This window comes from Coffea arabica, chromosome 3e (genome assembly GCF_036785885.1).
Source record: "Coffea arabica cultivar ET-39 chromosome 3e, Coffea Arabica ET-39 HiFi, whole genome shotgun sequence".
NCBI classification, from domain to species: domain Eukaryota; kingdom Viridiplantae; phylum Streptophyta; class Magnoliopsida; order Gentianales; family Rubiaceae; genus Coffea; species Coffea arabica.
Genome location: NC_092315.1, coordinates 34135180 through 34155796, shown reverse-complemented (window position 1 = coordinate 34155796; position 20617 = coordinate 34135180). Strand labels below are relative to the sequence as shown.

The 20617-nt window shown below is 33.9% G+C and overlaps 2 long non-coding RNA genes across 2 annotated transcripts; both read right to left on the bottom strand.

Annotated features, from left to right (window-relative positions):
- Nucleotides 1-2339: 2339 nt before the first annotated feature.
- LOC113737219 (uncharacterized) lies at nucleotides 2340-12838 on the bottom strand. Its single transcript, XR_003459956.2, has 3 exons — nucleotides 12484-12838; nucleotides 3804-3867; nucleotides 2340-3105 (listed from the first exon to the last, which is right to left on the bottom strand). It is a non-coding gene; the product is annotated as an uncharacterized lncRNA (long non-coding RNA).
- A 4081-nt stretch (nucleotides 12839-16919) lies between these two features.
- Nucleotides 16920-19688, bottom strand: LOC140038715 (uncharacterized). Its single transcript, XR_011842284.1, has 3 exons — nucleotides 19337-19688; nucleotides 17745-17804; nucleotides 16920-17100 (listed from the first exon to the last, which is right to left on the bottom strand). It is a non-coding gene; the product is annotated as an uncharacterized lncRNA (long non-coding RNA).
- Between the last annotated feature and the right edge of the window lie 929 nt (nucleotides 19689-20617).

Below are 20617 nucleotides of genomic sequence, written 5' to 3'. Positions count from 1 at the left end.
ACCTAAACTTTGAGGGTTTAACTGTAATATTTTCTCTTGGTTATTATTAGGGTTTGTTTAGCTTCTTTTTCATATGATTTTACTGAAGACACTTGTTATACGTTATTTCTTTGCATATGAGTTAGTTTCGGACCAAACGAAGAGCTTTACGAAAATTTGAACAACTGTCTTTTCATATCCGGACGTATTTTGAAGTGACACTATTAATTTATTTTCAATGGAATTTTCTAAAAACCTTTTTGGTATGGTTTTGTGTTTGATTTGGGAAAACTCTTAGTTACTAATATCCTCTAATCTAAATATACACTTTTCACCTTAAAACTCATATTTATGTAATGCACTAATACATATTTGGATTCTCTTTGAATCACTTAGGTTTTTATGATTGAAGCATAATGTGTTCTTTTGATTACTATTAGGGTTCCTTGGCGATTGAGGGTGTTATCCGGAAGGATATTTTGGACGTTATTTTACGTAAAGAGGTGAGTGTTCCTTGTTTGTTATATTTTCCTTGACTTCATGGCTTGTGTTATCATTTGATAATGTGTTAACTGCTTTCAATGATTGCCAAAACGAGTTTTCTAGGTGAGTGTGTACTTTATCGCACTCGACCTAAATGAATGTAAAATTTTCAATGATTCAATGATTGAAACGTTACTTGTGCATGAATGTAAGCCTTTTGGCTAAACTGAGCCCTGCCCTTCGTTACCGATCGACTTGAGCCAGAAGCGGACTCGGTCGGGCGATATGGTGACCCTGGGTGAACGTTTGGTATACTCGAGTATTATCTTGTAGTCTGGTGGAGCCTGGCCAACGTCCAGGAGGGGGTGAATGAAATGAACGAACGAATGTCAATGCAAATGAGGGGTTTTATTTATCAAAATGCATTTTCAAATGATTGGAGGAATAAGGGAATGAAAGGAGAATGAATGAATGAATGAATAAATGGCTCCCTGTGAGCACGTATCCTTTTAATAAATGTGTTATTATCGTTTTATATTGTACATGTTTCTTGACTTATTGTTTGATTATTGCTTTTACTGGACTTATTGTTTGATTATGTGTTCGGAACCTCACTGAGCTTTTAGCTCATTCCTTTAGTTTTGTTTTCCTTAACAGGGGAAGGCGAGCAAGGACAAGAGCTTTGTATAGACTAGCTGAGTCTAGTTCTTTGAATTTTTTGTAATGGTTCTCGCCCTAGCGCTTGGCATGGGTTGGATGTATGATGAATTGAGAACCTTGTATATTTGAGTCTATACTCCCTTTTGAGATAGAAATGTACATAAGGTTGCTCTAAGTTTTGGATTGTTATTATGTTTCTTTCTTGTGGTTTTGTTTCGAATGTGATTGAGGTATGTCTGAGTCCCGGCGAGAGTTGGGCAGGCGGTCCACCGAACCCTTTGGTTCACCTTAGGGTGAGGTGGTGCCATCACAATATCGCTCAGTGTGAGATTGCTCCTCAAAGAACTTCTTGAGGTGCTTAATCATAAAATAGGCATCTAATTTTTCATATTACTTCTGAAACTTTGAATTCATAGATACTAACATTATGTACTAAGTCAGATCATAGGACCTCTTTTGTTTTTTATAAGCACTTATGGTTGCTTTAGATGCACCCTTTTACTTTTAACAATTACAACTCCTATAATTCCTAAATAATTGGATTATCAACTCTTGACTTGCACATCTAATGTGTCTTCCAACTCTTGTCTCTAAAATCTATGACCTTGAGTTAGCCCAACAAATCACAAATTTTAGTTGAACCATGACCCATTATTCCAAAATCTTATTTCATAGCAAAACTTTCTCAAAATGGACAACAACCTTGAGTTAGTCCAACAAGTTGTAATCAATCAAGAAAACAGTACTTGCCATAATAATAGGAGACAACTTTTTAACAACTCTTGTTAATGTGACTTAATATTAATTTGAGAGATTTTCTTGTTTGATTAATAGGACTCATCTTTAGCATGCATCCAGTTTATTAGGTTATACAACATAAAACAAAGTAGACATATTAAATTAATGAACATGGATGATTATAGACTTTATCTAAACTAATTTCCTTGAGTCAATAGGAAACTAGATAGTCGAATCCTAAGGGTAATCTCCAACGCTTTAAGATCCACTTCCATGATTGCTCCTTGACGCCTCCTTCCAAACTTGCATTATGTGACGACCCCACCTCCCCCTAATGCGAACTCAAGGATTTGGCGAAGCGCCTACCCAACTCTCGTCAGGACTCACTCATATATTTTTTTGAAATAGTATTTCAGGCCTCTAGATTAACATAAAAATTTCCATTCATCCGAGAATTTTAACTTAATTTACAACCTAAGAGTGAAACATAGAATTTCATTACCAAATCTCAAAATACATTTCATCTACAAAAGTACAAGTACATGAAGATTATACACATTATTTCTGTGACAGCCCCACCTTACCATAAGGCGAACCAAAGGGTTCGGCGGACCACCTGTCCAACTCTCGCCAGGACTACGGAGTTAAATCACACAAACCCGATATAGCGCACAACAAATCCCCAAGAGAACAATCAATCGAAGACTTCTAAGTTGAGAAACATGAGTTCTACACCATAAGGTACCATGGTATTTCAATCAAACGCCCCAAAGGAAACGAAAATGAAGACGAAAATGCAAATGAAAAACGGACACATCACAATCCGGCCAAGGTATGGCCAGATTTTCGGCCGGATCGCTTGCCAAATATGAGGCAGTTAGTAACCCAAAAATTTTTCAAAACCCTTACTAATCCGGCCAGATATCCAGTTAAGAACTGGTCGGATACATGGCCAGATTTGGTGAACAGTTCCAGCCCGAATTTTCTTTCCTTGTTCAAATGCTGCGCTCGTCCGATCGTCCAATAGTTACAAGTAGCATCTCAACAAACGCAAAGGTACCATCTCCAATGAATACACTTAATGTACATGATAAAACACTTATATACATACATTGCAAACTTTACAATTAAAAACGTGATACTTAATTAAAAGACAATTAGGGTTTTGATTACACAAGAGCTAACAAAAGAACGTTTACACTAGTTCAACCCTTTTCTCAAAATCACGGTTCAAAGTGTGGTTCCCTGTAAGGAAAACAAAGATAATGAGGAGGGGGTGAGTTTACGCTCAATGAGGTACCAAACATATAGCAATAAAATCATGACATTTCACATTTAACCAATCAGATACACATGCCAGATATAAGGTAAAGCAGTTAGACACAGTAATTCAAATAAGAAGGATACAGGTGGCTCTCAGGAGCCAGATTTCCGTTGCAGTACTTGATCCAAATCCATTGACTCTCCGTCAACGTATATAGAACCAACATGTCCGTAAACCCCATTTTACGCCAAATTCCATCCACCAAACATACCCCTTACCGGGCCCGAACACCTCAACAGAAACAGAAGTGGTAATACTCAAATATACCGGAATCAGGGGTCTCAATACCCAAAGATTTCTAGAACAGACTACTGTGGTTCGTTATCAAATCGACCAGGCCCTTGCCGGCTCGACTCAAGTAACTTAGCCACAGGATTTGAGCTCAGAGGTCACAGAAAGGTCGTTGGATACAATCTTCCAAACGACGTCAGAACAGATACAGATACAAATAACAGATTCAAATTCGCATAGTAAATAGGCATACAGACAGACAAAAGAACGAGTGTGATGAAGTACACCCTCGTCTCAAACAGAATAAACAGATAATACAGTCATTCATATCACAGATTGCATGTACAAGAACCAAGTTAAGCAACAATGAAGGGAGTGGTACACTCACCAGTTCAAGTAAAACAAATTCAAACGTTCCCCCGCCGAAGTACTTCTTGGATCACCAGTACGTCCTAAAATGATCAAAGTAAAACAATTATAGTTCCTATGGGAACGACATTCACAAATGAAACTCAGTTATGAGTCATATGCCTAACCAAACGAACTACGAATGCAAGGGTGCAAAAGCGGGATTTTGGAATGAAAAGGTAACGAGAGGACCTAGGGCTTGAACGATCCAAAAGCCCTTCATTTCTACCAAAAGGCAACTCAAACTTAAAGGAACCAAACGGCCTAGAAAATTGGACAGCATCTCCCCTAAATTTGCTTACTTTTCCAGCCATCATGGCTTCATTTTTCCTCAAATCAGCCCCAATGTCACACACCAAATAATCTCATTTTAATAGCATTTCAATAGGTTCAATGTCATACAAGTACAAAATCAAGCTAGGAAAATGTCCGGAAATGAAGTTTAAACCATAAAACAAAATACAGATTTGACGTCGCTTAGCGTATCGGACACAATCGAAGCTACGCTTATCGAATTAGTGTGCAATTTATACCGTTTCGAAGCTAAGATAAAGGGCTACAACTTTGATGAAGACACTCAGTCTAGTTCATAGTGTAACCAGATCAAAATTTCAAATTACAGAACCAGAGTCTCACAATCAGGCTAGTTAACTGCACGATGTTTAAATGATAATAACTCAGGCTACCGAAGTCCAATTGAGGCGTTTTCAAGGCCGTTGGAAAGCTAAGACATAGCACTACAACTTCTATCTTTTGGCCAAATGCTAATTCAGTACGGATCAAGGTGAACAGATGCAGTCAGATTGGTGAAATGTCAACACTGTCCACAGAGCTCTACCTATGGCGGTCAGGGATATTTCTATCTTTTCACATGCTATAGTGCTCGGATTGAATTGAAATTTTACAAGCAGCTATAAAACATCATTTCCTACAACTTTCATGTTTTAATCTAAGGTTGATTCGGCCTCCATCATGGCCGAACAGAACAGGGTAAGATGAAACCCTAAACTAGAATTTCCGCACCAAACCAGAAATTTTCTGCAACCAATCATATCCAACATATACAAGCTCCATTTTGTGCTATAACAAGCCATCAATCCATGACTAAACAATAATTATCATATACTAATCAGAAAAATCACCAATAAATAAAAAATCTATCAAAACTCCACTTTCAACCATAAAACTTACCACAAATCAACATATTTAGCCACTAAAGCCACTAATTTAACATTATCAAGAACAAAGGAAGAATTTCTTTCACCTTGTAAACTCAAGAAAAATAGCAACTTAGGTCTTCCCTTTTCAAAACAACTCCACCACCTTCTTTAATCCTACCTAGCAAAGGATTTTTATGGAGTGATTTCAAGTTTTGGTAGTTGAATCACAAGATTTGTGCAAGAATGGAACAAGCAGTTGAAGCTTTCTCTTCTTTTCTCTCCTTAAGAGGTTCGGCCAAGGGGTTGGAAATAAAGATGATTTTGGATCAAAATTGAAGGTTTAGTAAAAGTAAGAAAGTTAGGCAAGTCCAACTTCCAATAGTTTTGTGACAAGTGGTCCTTTAGGGTTTCAATCCTATCCTTTTGTCTACCAATGGTAATTTATCTAGCTAATCTCTAATTGTATCATAGCACCTTGTAAAATAATATCACTTGATACAAAACTCCAATAAGTTGTCAAAAATATATCGCATTAACCGCACTAGCGGGTCCCACGTCAATAATACACTTCAAACTTATCATGAACTAACTTAAACTAGGAAAATGATTTAAAAACTCTATTCACTTATAAAATCTCTGGAAAAATTGAAATAGTAGGGTATAATGAAGAAAAATGCAGGTGAGGAAATAAAATAAATAATATATAAAATTAGGAAAATTTACGGATCCTCACAATTTCACGCTTACTTGCTCTGGGCTCCACTCCTTTAAGGAAAACAAAATTAAAAGAATGAGTTAAAAGCCTAATGAGGTTCTCAAACAAGCAGTCAAGTAGGTAAAGCATGGAAATATTACATTTAACATTTCACACACTTTGCACAATAATAAGCAGTCATTCAAGAAACAAACATTCAATCATTGTAAGGATACGTGCTCACTTGGAGCCATTCATTTAGTCATTCAGTCGCCGTCCATTCCCCTTATTCCTCCGACATTTGAAACATTTAAAAGTGAAAACTTCTTCAATGTTCATTTCATTCATTCATTCAGTCATTCATTTCAATCATTGAATTGTATTCACTGGCCAGTACTCTACCCGATTTCGTGGTTATACTCGAGTATACCAAACACTGTCCCAGGGTTACTAGCCGCCCGACCGAGTCCACTTCTAGCTCGAGTCGACTGGCAATAAAGGGCAAGGGCCCAGTTCAGCCAAAGGCTTACATTCATGCACAAGTAACATTCAATTATTTGATCATTGAAAATTCACATTCACTTAGATTGAGTGCGATAAAGTACACACTCATCCATTGAAAATACATTTAACAATCATTGAAAAGCATTTAACATTCAAGCAAACATTCACAACATTGCACATAGCCATTGGTAGCACGACATGCAAGGAACACTCACCAATCAATCGAAATCTTTCACTTCAACCCTGGTTCGTCCTCCTGAACTCTCTCGAGTCCTGTGGTCATATACTATATTAAAAAACTAACAATACAAAACCAAAATACATGAAGAAATTGAGGTTTCAAAACTTCATTTAGAAAATGAATCAATTTACAAGTTTTATACCCATATAATTTATCAAAAATATAACATTTTTTTTGTTCAAATCAAGGGGAAAACCTCATGTGCATACTAAATCAATGTTTCAAAAGTCATTTGGAGCACAAGAGTATCAATTATAATCAAACATTTGAGAAAATTAGAACAAGACTTTCAAAGTGCAAAATTGGAAATTGTCCGACTAGAAAATGATTTGCAGAAACTCATTTCTTTTCATTTAAATCTCTTGTCTTGGCTCAAAACTAACACACATGCAAAGAAATAGATTGTAATAAGTATTTTGGGTAAAATCATATGCAAGAGGAAAACAAAAATGCTCTAGATTTATACCTCAACCCTCGCTTGTTAATATCAAAGGAAGATCATGTAAATAAAACTTATATAAATAGACCTCATGGCTTAGTAACCCTATGCAAGATACATGCTCGCTCCTTTTGTTTTTGGAAAGAAAATGAGTAAATATTTTAAGTTTAAAACTTGACCTATGCAACTAAACATCATGTTTAAAATGGTCATCACATTCACCATGCAAAATGTATGAATTTTGGCAAAATTTCAGGTCATATACCACCACTAGAGTGGACTCAAGCATTCCTAAACAAACTAAGTCCAAATCATCCAAAAATCACATTTCTGCATTCACTTTCACTCACTTACACTATAAGAAAAGAAACGGGCAGCATTTCTCCTGTTTTTCCTTACATTTTCCCTCCAATTTCAAATCTAACTTTCATAGCCAAACAGCCCCAAACAAGTCCACAAGTGATAAGGTACAAGAGGTTGTTATTCTAAGCCACAAAACGAACTAAAGTAGGCATGTACCAAGCATATCTTCAACATATATCTAAGCTGAAAATTTGAACCCTAAGTTGGAATTTAACACCAAGAGCTATAAATCCTTCAAGTGAAGCCAAAAATACATGTACAAGATAGAAAATCCTCATGGCAGCCCAAAATTCATAGCAAGCTGGAAAATAATAATTCAAGGCTCGAAATTTCGAATGAAAGCTGGAAATTAACACTAAAGTTGGAAATTTGAATATAGAAGCTAGATAACTTCATACCAAAGCTAAAATTTCATATCTAACCTCATATCAAAACTAAACCATTCATATCAAGGCTAACCAATACATTCCAAAACTGAAAATTGCAACCTACTAAGTAAAACCATGAAATCTTCCGTAAAACTTCCATATTCAAGTAATATATCCATTAAAATGCAAGATTAAAGGAAAAAAGTAGTTCCTTGTCAAGAGTACTTTCAATCCCTAAGGAGAGTAGCAAACCACAGCTTTCTTTTCCCCAAAATAACTCCATACCAACCTCCTTCCTTCCTTGTTGCAACTTTCTATGGATGGATTTAGGGTTTGAGGTTGATTTTCCCACAAAATCTTGCTAGGAATCAAGATGAAACTTGAATAAATTTTCCCTCTTTTCTTCCCTTAGAAGTTCGGCTAAAGGAGCAAGGAAAATGATGGATTTTTCTTCAATTTTTCAAGATAAAGGCAAAGGCTAGTCTTGGTCAATGGGTCTTGGTCAAGGTGCTCTAGATAATTGACAAGTGGCATCACATGGTTCAAACCTATCTTTTTGTCTCTTGATTTATATCTAATGATTTATCTAACTTGTGTTCCTCCAATTCACTATTAACATTTCTAATCACATACTACCTCTAGTAGCACACTTGTTCTCGTCCACCAAAAATAACGTACACATCTCACTAGTCGGTCAAACTATCTTAATACTCTACAAAATTTAACATGCACTAAAATATAAAAGGGTAATAATATAAATCTTGACTCAACTAATAAAATTATCATAAAATTAAGGCAAGTAAAATAAAATAAAAGAAAATATAAATTAAAATTAAAATTTCCAAAAATAAGAGAAAATATAAAATAATTTTTTTCGGGTCCTCACACATTGCATGTTTGTAATTCTATCTAAACAATTTTAGAAAATTCACCTAATATAATCCTTACATAAGCCAAAGCCTAAATTCTTTCTAATCTATATATACATTACGTATAATAATGAAAGAAACCTCGAGTTACATTCAAGAGAAATTAGGTGATAAGAGAATTACATTGAGAATTTATAGAAAGGCATGGCATACAAGCCATATTTAATAAGTACCAATTATAAACATTCAACCATACAATCACATTGTTATTAGTCCATGATTATCCATTGTGCAATCATAAAATTCATCAAAATAAATGAAAGTATAAAAGCTAGAGGCCAGCCATGAAGTTATAGTCCTTTGTCTCATAACCTCCCCACACCGACTACTTCTCCGATTTAGTCTCCACCTCTCTCTTTCTATCTCTATCTCTACTTCTTTATCAAAACTTCTTCTACCTCCTTAAAAAGATGTAGTAACTTTTTCTTTAGAAAGGAACAATGATGATAGCTTAATTTCTCTAGTTTTTTTTATAAATAATGGTAGAATCTTTCCAAACAACACAGCCAAACCATTTACTCTTCACTTAAATACCTACACCTAGGGATGCAACTTCTTGTTTTGCCCTCCTTCTGACAAAAAATAGAGAAAATTGTAATTACTTCTCTTTATAATTGTCACCTCCCATCACCAGAATTGGTAAATTGGCCAAGGAGTCAAAATATTGGAGGGTAATGATAATTTATTTAATCTTTTAGGTGACAATTCATTTAATTTTTATGTATGTATTTTCCCCACTCAATTCTAAAGCATATTAGGCTTATTTTGTGAATTTTTTAGAGAACTAGGGCTTGATCTGATTGTGTAAAATCAAGAAAGAAGCAATAGGCGGATGAGGTTGAATATGTGCGAGGTGGTTTCTTTTTTACACCTCTTTCTTTGACTATCAATGGTAGATTTGATTGATCTCACAATGGATGATTTTGATACACACTTCTTTGAGGAGTTTTCTCCATATATCAATTGACTTGCTCTATTATTACATTTATATATAGGCTAACATACAGGATTGTGATACTTATTCCTAATCTTCAATTCCTTCTTGACATGAATATTTGGTATATTTGTAATTATTCTAGGATTATGATACTTATTCCTTTTCTTTTATTCCTTCTTCACAAGGATTTTATTTCTTTATATCACACTGATGATCTCAATTTGAATTCTAAATGTACTAAAAATTATTTTATATCTTTGGGGACATTCTGTGATGACCCCACCTCCCCCTAAGGCGAACCAAAGGGTTTTGCGGACTGTCTGCTCAACTCTCGCTGGGGCTCACTCACGTATCACTTCAAGAGCAAGTAAAGATGGGCCAGTCAAACTTAACATACATACAATCATTAACACAGATATACAATCCTCAAGGTTAAGTACGAAAGTTCATGATCCAACCAACTACTAATACTATCACTATTACACAACAAAAGTTCTAGTCAAAAGTTTAGTCTTCCTCCAATCACCTGTCCTTTATTTTAGACGCCATAAAATTTGGGTCAAAAGGTAGTCTAAAAAGGGTTTTTAAGAAAAGGGAGTTACCATTTGGTATTGAATTTAGGTATAACAAATCACCAAAAAAGTTTTTTAATAGAAAAAAAATGAGAAACTCCTTTTTTTAGAAAACTCTAGGTCTTTTAAAATATAAAAAGAAGATTTGAGAGTCACAGTTGAAGAAAGAAAAGGAAAAGGTTTAATTGGTTCAACTTGTTCTAAGTTAGTTGCAAGATTTAGTCAAAATTTTCCTAATCTAACTCTTAAACTAATCACATTTTGATGCTTTTATATAGATGCAATCTTAAACCTAGAGGGTCATTGAGACGGAGAAATTTTTCTTCAAGATTTAATTGGTACCAACACATTAATTATGAAACCCAATAATGATCCCTTAATGAGGTCACGAGTATATAAAAATGAGATTCAAAAAGTTAAAAATTATAGGGAATGTAGCATAACTGGTTTATGAGACTAGGACTTTAACATAATTTTTGATTTTGTGGAGGTTCAGTGAGGTGTTACGGCTAAAGAGGCATAATCATTCATTTCCATAATCAAAGAGGCGACTCTTCTAACCTAATCAAATAGATGAATTAATTTATTTTTAAATTTTCTAAATAAATCAAGTCTAAATGCAATGGTTTGAACACAAATGGGATAAGGGAATGAAAGAGGGGGAAATAACATGTAAATAAGAAAAGATCCTAACAATAGAAAAAATATGCATGAAATGAAATGAATGGCACACAATACATGAATCTAGTACGCAAAGGGCCTATGGATCTAGTATTAGATTAGTCCATTTTTACGAGTCACAATTAGGATTGGACTAATTTGGTGACTTCATGCATGCTTTATTTATAATAAAACATATAAAGTACAAACTAGAGGAACTAAACACATAAAAGTACATAACACATATGCATAATATCTAGATGCAACGGTCCTAATGAAAGTGAGTGAAGCACATATGTACATAAGCACATAATCCATATAAACAAACAAACATATCTATTATATTGGGAGTCCTAACTGAAATCTAAAAGGGGAAAAGATAAACCTATCTATTACATTTGACTACCTAATTACAACCTATACAAAAATTTAACTTATCTAATACATTTTGGATATTGAACTACCCTCCAAATATTTACAAGACTTAAATTGAATAAACAAATATAGAAAAATAAATAAAAACTCAAATTAAATAAATAAAAGAAACACTTAGAACATACAAATATACACAAGAGTACATAAGAACACCTCAGAAGACATAATCTAAATTTGAAGGGTAATAGGGGTATCTCTCTTTTGAAATAGTGTGTTAGCATAAATAAAATATCTCCTATTTAACATTATCTTTGAGATACTTAAAGAAACCATTAAAAATGCATTAAATCCACATTATTATGCTAAACATGCAAAAATAGCTAAAATGACAAATTAAATGCATGCAAGAAAAGCATAATTTAGGGAGGGAGGGATAGGTTGGATGTTTCGAGAGAAGGAAGTGTAAGCGAGAGGTATCGGGGTCGAGCTCTCCTACTTACGCTAAAAAAAGGAAGCATAATTAATAATTAAAGAAAGAAAGCAATTATAATTGAGAAATCAAGAAGCGACATGGGGCCAAATTGCAAAGATTAGAAAGTTTGTGAGGCTAAACGTAAATTTGTAAAAATTCATGGCAAAAATTAAATAAATAAAAAGTTTGGGATCGAAATGCAAATAAAATAGGGACCTAAATAAAAGAAATCTAAAATTTTTTAGCCAAAGTAAAATTACTCAAAAATTTAAGGGTTGAATTGCAAATCCAATTTGAAGAATAGGCTAGAAAATGGGTTTAGGTTGCTTTCTGGGCCATACTAGTTTTGCCCAAAAAATATACATACCATTTTATGTAAAACACAAACAAGTTCAATTGAAAACTCAAGCAAGCTCAAAATAGCAAACAATAAACATATCAAACTTAAGCACCGAATCCCAACCACATGTCCAAACAAAAAAAATAAATACAAACCCATCCTTTTATTTTTAATCTTTTTCCTTTTTCTATTCTTTTCCTTTATTTCCTTTTCTTTTTCAGCAAAGATGTGGAAGCAACCATGGCTAACTCCAGCAATAGCGCTGATGTCGATCACCATCGGCTACTGCAATGAAATTTACACCCCAAACTCCATTTTTTGTGTAAAGTTCATTTTTGGGATTAGTTTTCGTAAAAATGAATGAATCATGGTAAAAATTGACAAAACGGCCCGATTTCTCTCATCTCGAAAATACTCAAACCAAGCCTGAAAAATCACAAAAAATACACCAACATGCTCCTTACAAGATGAAAAACTCAAAACAACCACTTAATCCACAAGAAACAACCACGAAATCATAAGTTCATATGCAAAGATTAAAATTTCTATGAATCCCATTTACTTAAATTTAAAAGCTAAACCAAATGAAAATAGGAAAGAGAGGACCTTTATGGTGATGAGTGATATGGTGGTGGTGGTGGTGGTTTTCCAATTGACCTTGAACTACTCACATTATTTTGTCTCCTCTTTCTTTCCTCCCATTTTTTCTTTTTCTTGTGTGTGGTATGTGAGAGAGGGTAGAGGACAAGAGTGAGGTGTTTGTCTTGTATGGGTTCTGGAGTATGTTTCTAGTGAGAGGGAGAGCGAGCCAGGAGAGAGTGTTTGGGGTTTGGGAAGAGTTTTTCTTCTTCTTTTTTTCTTTTGAATTGGTGTCTATGTGTGTGAAGAGGGAGCTCTGTGTGAGTGGTGATTGATTTACTTTTGGTGGAGAGAGAGTCTAGAGAGGGGGATGAGGGATAAAGTGATATTAGTCTGTGTTGGTCATTTGAGGGAGTAAGGGAGCAAAGAGTGGTTGAGAGTGTCAGTGGAGTTGTTGGCAAAAAGGGGCAAAACTCAGGAGGGATGCATGTCTGCAAATTTTTGCATGTTTTACTCGAAAAGCAAAAGGGAAAAAAAAAAAACAAAGCAAGTGAATGTGAGAGGAATGATGATAACGAACTTTCTTCTCATCCTTTTTCCTTTGTAAACTTAAACAAGAGTCAGCTCTTGGGTTCTAGGTTTTAGGTTGATTGATTTTTTTGCATTTGGATTTTCTTTTTTTTTTTTTCTCTTTTTCATTCATTTTTCATTCATAATTTCTTCATCTTCTTCCCTTGTTGAATGCATTGTCAAAATTGGAGATGACTCCTTTTAAAATTTGTCCTTGTGTAAACCATTACAAACTAAAAAAAATTGCCCCAATTTTTACTTTTTACTAAAAATTTTCTTTTCATAGCTTTTTCTCAATTTTTCCTTTTTTTGTTTTTGTTTTTATGAATAAAATTTGCCCCTGTATACAATCATTAAATAAAAAAATTGCCCCAATTTCCACTTTCATTAAAAATTTTCTTTTTGCAAAATTTCTCAATCTTTTCTCTCTCTTTTTGTGTGGTAAATAAAATTAGCCCCAGTTTAGAATTGCAACCCAAAAGTAAAATGTTCTAAAAGTTTAATAGCAAAATTAAGGAAAATTTTCTTTCTCTGTTTTTTTTTTCTTTTCTAACAAATTTAGAGCTGGTTGCTAGAGTGAATGTCCTTTTCAAATTGATAAGCCAAGCCTCTATCCCTAAGGGATTATCGGGAGGGATAAAGTATCTCTTCAAGGTCTAAATGGTAATAACGTATTTATTGCGAATCCTAATAAGGATCCCTTGAAAGGGTCATTTGTATGCAAAAATGGAACTCAAAAATAAATATTATAATTTGTGATATAATTTTCCCTTTTATGAAGGTCAATGAGATGTTACGACTAAAAAGTCATAATCACACATTTACATACTCGAAGGGGTGACTCTTCTAACCTAATAAAGAAAATAAACAAACTAATTTATTTTCTAATTTCTTAAATGAAATGCAAATCTAAATGCAATTATTTGAATGCATATGGCGTAAGGGAATGAAATAGGTAAAATAACATGCAAATGAGAAAGTATCCTAAAATACAAAAGATATGAATGAAATGAAATGAATGGCACACAATACATAAATCTAGTGCGTAAAGAGCCTATAGGTCTAGTATTGCATTTGCTCATTTCTATGACTCACAACTAGCATTGGATTAGTGTGATGATATCATGCATTTCTTATTTATAATAAAACATATAAAGTATAAATTAAACAAGTAAACACATAAGATCACGTAGAACACATAAGTATAATATTGAGATACAATGATCCTAAGGAAAGTGAATAAAACACATAAGCACATAAGTTAAACAAACACACAAACCTATCTATTACATTGGAGGTCCTAACTACAATCTAAAAGAGAAAGGACAAACCTATCTATTACATTTGTCTACCTAATTACATTTGCAAAATATAATCTATATCTAATATGTCTTGGGTATTCAAGTACAATCCAAATAATTACAAGACTTAAATTGAATAAACAAACACAGGAAAATGAATAAAAGGTCAAAGTAAATAAATACAAGAAATAGAAGAAACACATATAACATATAAACATGTAGAAACACATAGAAAGACATAATCAGAATTTAAAGGGTAATAGAGGTATCTCCCTTTTGAAATAGTGCATTAGGATAAATGCAATATCTCCTATCTAACACTCAAAGCATAAACAAATACGTAAAGGCATCACTATCTTTGAAATACTTAAAAGAAACCATTAAAAAGGCATTAAATCCACGCTATTATGCTAAATATACAAAGGAACTTAAAACACCCAAAATGATAAGCAAAATGCATACAGGAGAAACATAATTAACAATTAAAGATATGGAACAATTATAAATAAGAGATCAAGAACCAATTAGGGACCGAATTACAAAGATTAGAAAGTTTATGGGGCCAAACATAATTTTTTCAAAGGATTATAGGCCAAATTTAAATAAGTAGCAAGTTTAGAGACCAATTGTAAATAGAATAGTGACCTAAATGAAAGAAATCTAAAGTTATTGGGTCAAATTAAAATTACTCAAAAGTTTAGGAATTAAGCTGCAAATCCATTTAAAAAAGGTCAAAAATAGGTCTTGGTCATTTCTAATGCTTGGGCCATACCACTTTGGCCTAGACAAAAAAATACAGACCATTGCATGTAAAACCAAACAAGCGCAATGAAAAACTCAAGCAAGTTCAAAATAGCAAAATATACAACTACAAGCCTAAATTAATAAATAATACAAGCCCATCCTTTTATTTTTCATCTATTTTCCTTTCTTTGCTTTTCTTTCTTCTTCTCTTTTTTTTAGCAAAGCTGCGTACTGGCCACCGTCCATCGATAATGGATTTCAATGAAATTTAAATTATGGATTCTATTATTTATGTAGAGTTCATTTTTAGGATTATCCTTCACAAAATGAATGGATCATGGTGAAAGTGGACAAAACAACCCGATTTCTCTCTCCTCCAAAATCACTGAATCAATTCCAATAAATCACAAAAAATACCAAAATGCTCCTTACAGGATTGGAAAATCAAAACAACCACTCAATTCACAAAGAAATAGCCTCGAAATCATAAGTTCATATGCAAAAATTAAAATTTTCTATGAAACCCATTTACCAAAATTTAATAGCTAAACCAAATGAAAATAGGAAAGAGAGGACCTTGATGGTGAAGAATGCTTTCATTTAGCCTTGAACTACTGACGTTCTTTTGTCTCCTCTTTCTTTCCCCCATTTTTTTTCTTGTGTATGGTATGTGAGAGAGGGTGGAGGACAAGAGTGAGGTATGTGTTTTGTGTGGGCTCTGGAGTGTGTTTTTGGTGAGAGGGAGAGGGAGTTGAGGGAGAGAGGGGGTGGGGTTAGAGTGGACTTCTAGTTTGTGTTGGTTACTTGAGAGAGTGAGGAGCCAAGAGTAGTTCTAAGTGTCAGTGGAGTTGTTAGCAATGGGTTTTGAGTTGATTGATTTTTTCGTTTGGGTTTTCTTTTTTTTTTCTCCCTTTTTTCATTTTTAATTTTTCTTAGTCTTCTTCACCTTTTTTATTCTCCTAAATTCCTTTTTTCTTATTTTTGTTCAAAAAACCAACAAAATAAGACAAATCCATGTTAGAATGCATGAAAATAAATGAATGATAAATAGATAAAATTTTTTAGAAAATATTACTCCCTCCGTCTTATTGAAAGTGTCCTACTTTTCATTTTGGAATGTTTCAAAATATTTGTCTTGTTGACAAAGTCAAAACACCTTTTAGTCTCTCTTTCCTGCTTAACCCCTCCCTCTAATCATATGCATGTTATCATTTAAAGTCAAAATTTGAATTTGTAGAGATAAAATTGAAAAGTGAAGCACAAGCATCACAATCAAACCAATATTTTTAAAAAGTTCGATTCTTGAAATATGACCAAATAATTGGGATAGAGGGAGTAAAAAATAGTAAATTTTGGTGTCTACAAGTCTTATGTGAATTCTAAACTTATTCTAGGCACCCTTGTGCATTGTGTGAGGCAACTGAACTAGTATTTCATAAAAGTATTTACATGATGTATTAAATGTACTTAACATAGTCTAAAAAAAATACTTACATGATGTATCAAATTTATGACCATACAAGTATCTTTTACTGTGAATGTACCATTGTTGTACAAAATTTTTTTATTATTGCCACTACCTATAAATAAGTAGGCCAAAGAAGCATGTTATCCACTTATCGGGCTATTTAAGGAATTTTTTTAATAAATTGGGATAGTGGTAATCTATTATATTTGTCCTTTGCAATACATATACTATAAATTATGTGACAGCCCCACCTCCCCCTAAGGCGAACCAAAGGGTTCGACGGACCGCCTGGCCAACTCTTGCCGGGACTCAGTTGTACTTCAAGCAAATCCGAAATAAAACCACAAGAACCGAAATAAAGCAAGTTCGAAATCCAAAACTTAACGCGAAACTTATATACATTTCTATCTCAAAAGGGAGTACAAATTCAAGAGTACAAAGGTTCTCAATTCTTCATACATCCAGCCCGTGTCAAGGCTAGGGCGAGAACCATTACAAAATTCAAAGATCTAGACTAAGCAAGTCTATATATACAGAGCTCTCGTCCTTACTTGCCTTCCCCTGTTAAGGAAAACAAAACTAAAGGAATGAGTTTAAAAGCTCAGTGAGGTTCGGAACACATAATCAACCAATAAGTTCATTGAAAGCGATAACCAAACAATAAGTCATACAATGAGGCAAGAAACATGTTCAATATAAAGCGATAGTAACACATTCATTAAAAGGATACGTGCTCACGAGGAGCCATTCATTCATTCGTTCATTCATTCATTCTCCTTTCATTCCCTTATTCCTCCAATCATTTAAAAATGCATTTTTGTAAGTAGTTCGCATTGACATTCGTTCATTCATTTCATTCACCCCTCCTGGACGTTGGCCAGGCTCCACCAGACTTCAAGGTAATACTCGAGTATACCAAACATTCACCCAGGGTCACCATATCGCCCGACCGAATCCGCTTCTGGCTCAAGTCGATCAGTAACGAAAGGCAGGGCCCAATTCAGCCAAAAGGCTTACATTCATGCACAAGTAACGTTTCAATCGTTCAATCATTGAAAATGTCACAATCATTTAGGTCGAGTGTGATAAAGTACACGCTCGCCTAGAAAACTCTTTTGGCAATCATTGAGAGCACTTAACACATTATCAAATATTCACAATAAGCCATGTAGTCAAGGAAAATATAACAAACAAGGAACACTCACCAATTATCCAAATAATTTATTCTCGAGCCTCGGGTCTGTTTCCTGGCTCACAGCTATTTCCTGAGACAAGTTAATAATTTCAAGGTAAATATATAATCTGTAGATGCTCATTTATCATTCTTACATTATTATTTAAACTATTAAAATCAAGTTTGACCTTGAAATACAAATATATTCTCTATTCACTGTTTATCCTACATTTTATTTTGAAACTTATTAATTTTATCATTTGAACCAAGAATTATACATATGTTCTATGGTTATAATCTTATAGGTATTTACATTAACTGTAACCTATTTTCCACTCCAAATCCCTAAGATGCAAGCTTAGGAACACTCCATTGGTTCTCCTTTTAACAAGCCAAGGTCTAAGTTGTGTGCGCTTTAAATTTTATTTCACTATACTAGCCTCTCAAATTTTATAGTCTTTAAAATATTTGTGAAGACAATATTAAGTAATTAGAAACCAATTTAAGTAATTAGGAGCCATTTCATGTATATAGCCATAACAAATTACCTTGGAGTTTCTAAAACATCAAATAAGTCTTAACTCATTAATTACCATTCAACCAATCCACGTAAATTCAGCAATATTACTTCAAGCTTTCGGCCTAGAATTTCATTTTTCACTTGATTAAAGCGCCAAATACTTAACATACATTTGATCTAACATGGATTAGGATAAGAAACATTTAATTGTAGCAGATGGTTCGTCCAAACCATGCACAAAATCTGTCATCCTAAATCTGTCAGGTATGGAGCAGTGGAACATACAACACTTCCTCCCATAATTTCTTCCGTTTCAACTCCACCTCATCGTACAAAAGATAACTCTCAAGCTGCAGAACAGCCTTAACCAGCACGCTTAAAGTTTACAGTTAAAACTTCAAAGGAAAACCTGATGAGAACTTGTTTCTTCCTTCGAACATGATGGATTTTGGACAGCAAGCAGTTTTTAAACAAGAATTTCTCCATTCATTACTTCATTATATACTCGAATCTAACATGCATGCTAAGATTAGAATACTATACCATGGATTAAGTCTCAACGTAGGTGTTTGGAACCCAAAAATCTATAAGGAAACCTGGAAAATTTCCTAGTTCTTATCTCGGTCAGCTAAGCAGGATTTTCACTCAAGTTATCAACTCCACTCCAGGTTTTCAGGTAAGACAAGGTAAGAACATATAGTTTGAGCCTCTAGCAGAAAATTACTCCATGCATTCGATTAATAATCGCATGATAAGTTTTTTTTTTTCTCGGACAGTGCTGAAAAGATTTCAGCAGATAACCTCTCTAAACAGGTTCTCCCTTCAGCTACACTCTTCTTTTCTTTCGTAACCAAAATCCAGCATACCACAGTGATTATTCAAGTGTAATCAAGTATACTAGATGGTTAGGGGGTTATTACAGAAAGTTTACTATATTTATGGCTGCAACAACAACTCTCGGTTCTCTTCCTTTCTGTCCGACAGTAACTTCTTCAAAACAGAACTCTACCTTAGCTAGGAACTCATTTTCTTTACTAAAGTTCAGCATGCAACCTAGAAAATCAGTTATACCAGATAAGATGAAGGTTATTGCAGTCACGTACCTCTTCTTCCCTCCTAAAGTTTGAAAAATTGCAGACTGCACGTATGGTTTTCTGCTTCAGTTCCCAACTGCACCAGACTCCTCTTTGTACCTTCTTTTGGCTCACGTTTTTAAGGTTACAAGCTGGAAATGCAGCTCACGACTGTCTAACTCTCTCTTCCTCACTCTCTCGGATGCAACTGGTAGTAGGGAGGAAATCAGAAATATTTCCTTTTCTCCCTCTTGTTTGAGTACTGAGGTGAAAGAGATGTGGCTTGGTCTCTCTCTCGGTCTTGCTCTTCATATTTGTCTGGTAAGAAAGGAAGTAAAAAAAAGAGTGGTTCTCCACTCGGCCACCGCCCAACTAATTGGCCACCGCTGTCTCCTTTCTCCCTTGGCTATCGCCTTACTTAGTAGATAAATGACAGCTGGCTTAACCGGTGTTGTTCACCGCCCAAGCTAGAAACCAATTCCTACATGTTTCTCCCTTCCACCGCTTAGATAGCAGTTAGTTACCTAGCTTCCATTCGGTTCCAATTCCTATGAGTATCTTCCTCTCACTCGGTTTTGTTTTATGAAATTTTGATAACTCGTTTCTTGGTTGCATGGTAGTTAGTCTAAAATTCCTGGGTTGATTTGGTCTTTTAATCGTAGTTTATTTGCTCACTAAGGCCTAAAATTTTATGATTTCATGCATGGACCCCTAACTTCTTTTGTATTTTTGTGGAAAATTTTCTTACGTTGATTTAGTCGATTTCGACACATTTAACTTTAAGAAAACCTCATTAGACATGTACTTGTTAAATTTCTAGTGTATGATACGTGTCTAGTAACATTCGCAATTAATCACAATTTACGATATGCACATCATATATTTATTTAATTCGTAAAATTTTTCTGTATCATTCTAGAATATTTCCTAAATTCTCATTATTTCTGTACTCTAGGTTAATTTAGTCTTTAACATTATTTCATCTATTTTACTAAATCTGAAATTCAACCTTAATTTTAAATTTTATAGGAATTCAATTATGGATTTAATTTAACCATTCATTTGTTACATATACTATTTCTAATAACAGATTAAATGTAATGAAATAAGTTCAAAGTGTACATATAAACTTTCGAGTTCTCACAAATTATCTATAAATTAATATTCAATAAATTAATAATCTCTATTAAATAACAATTTTTCAATTGCAAACTTGGCTAACAAGCTAAATTAATAAATTTAATAAGATAATATGATAATAAATTTTCTTGAAAATCTTACATAACCTTTTGGTCCCATTCGTATCATTAA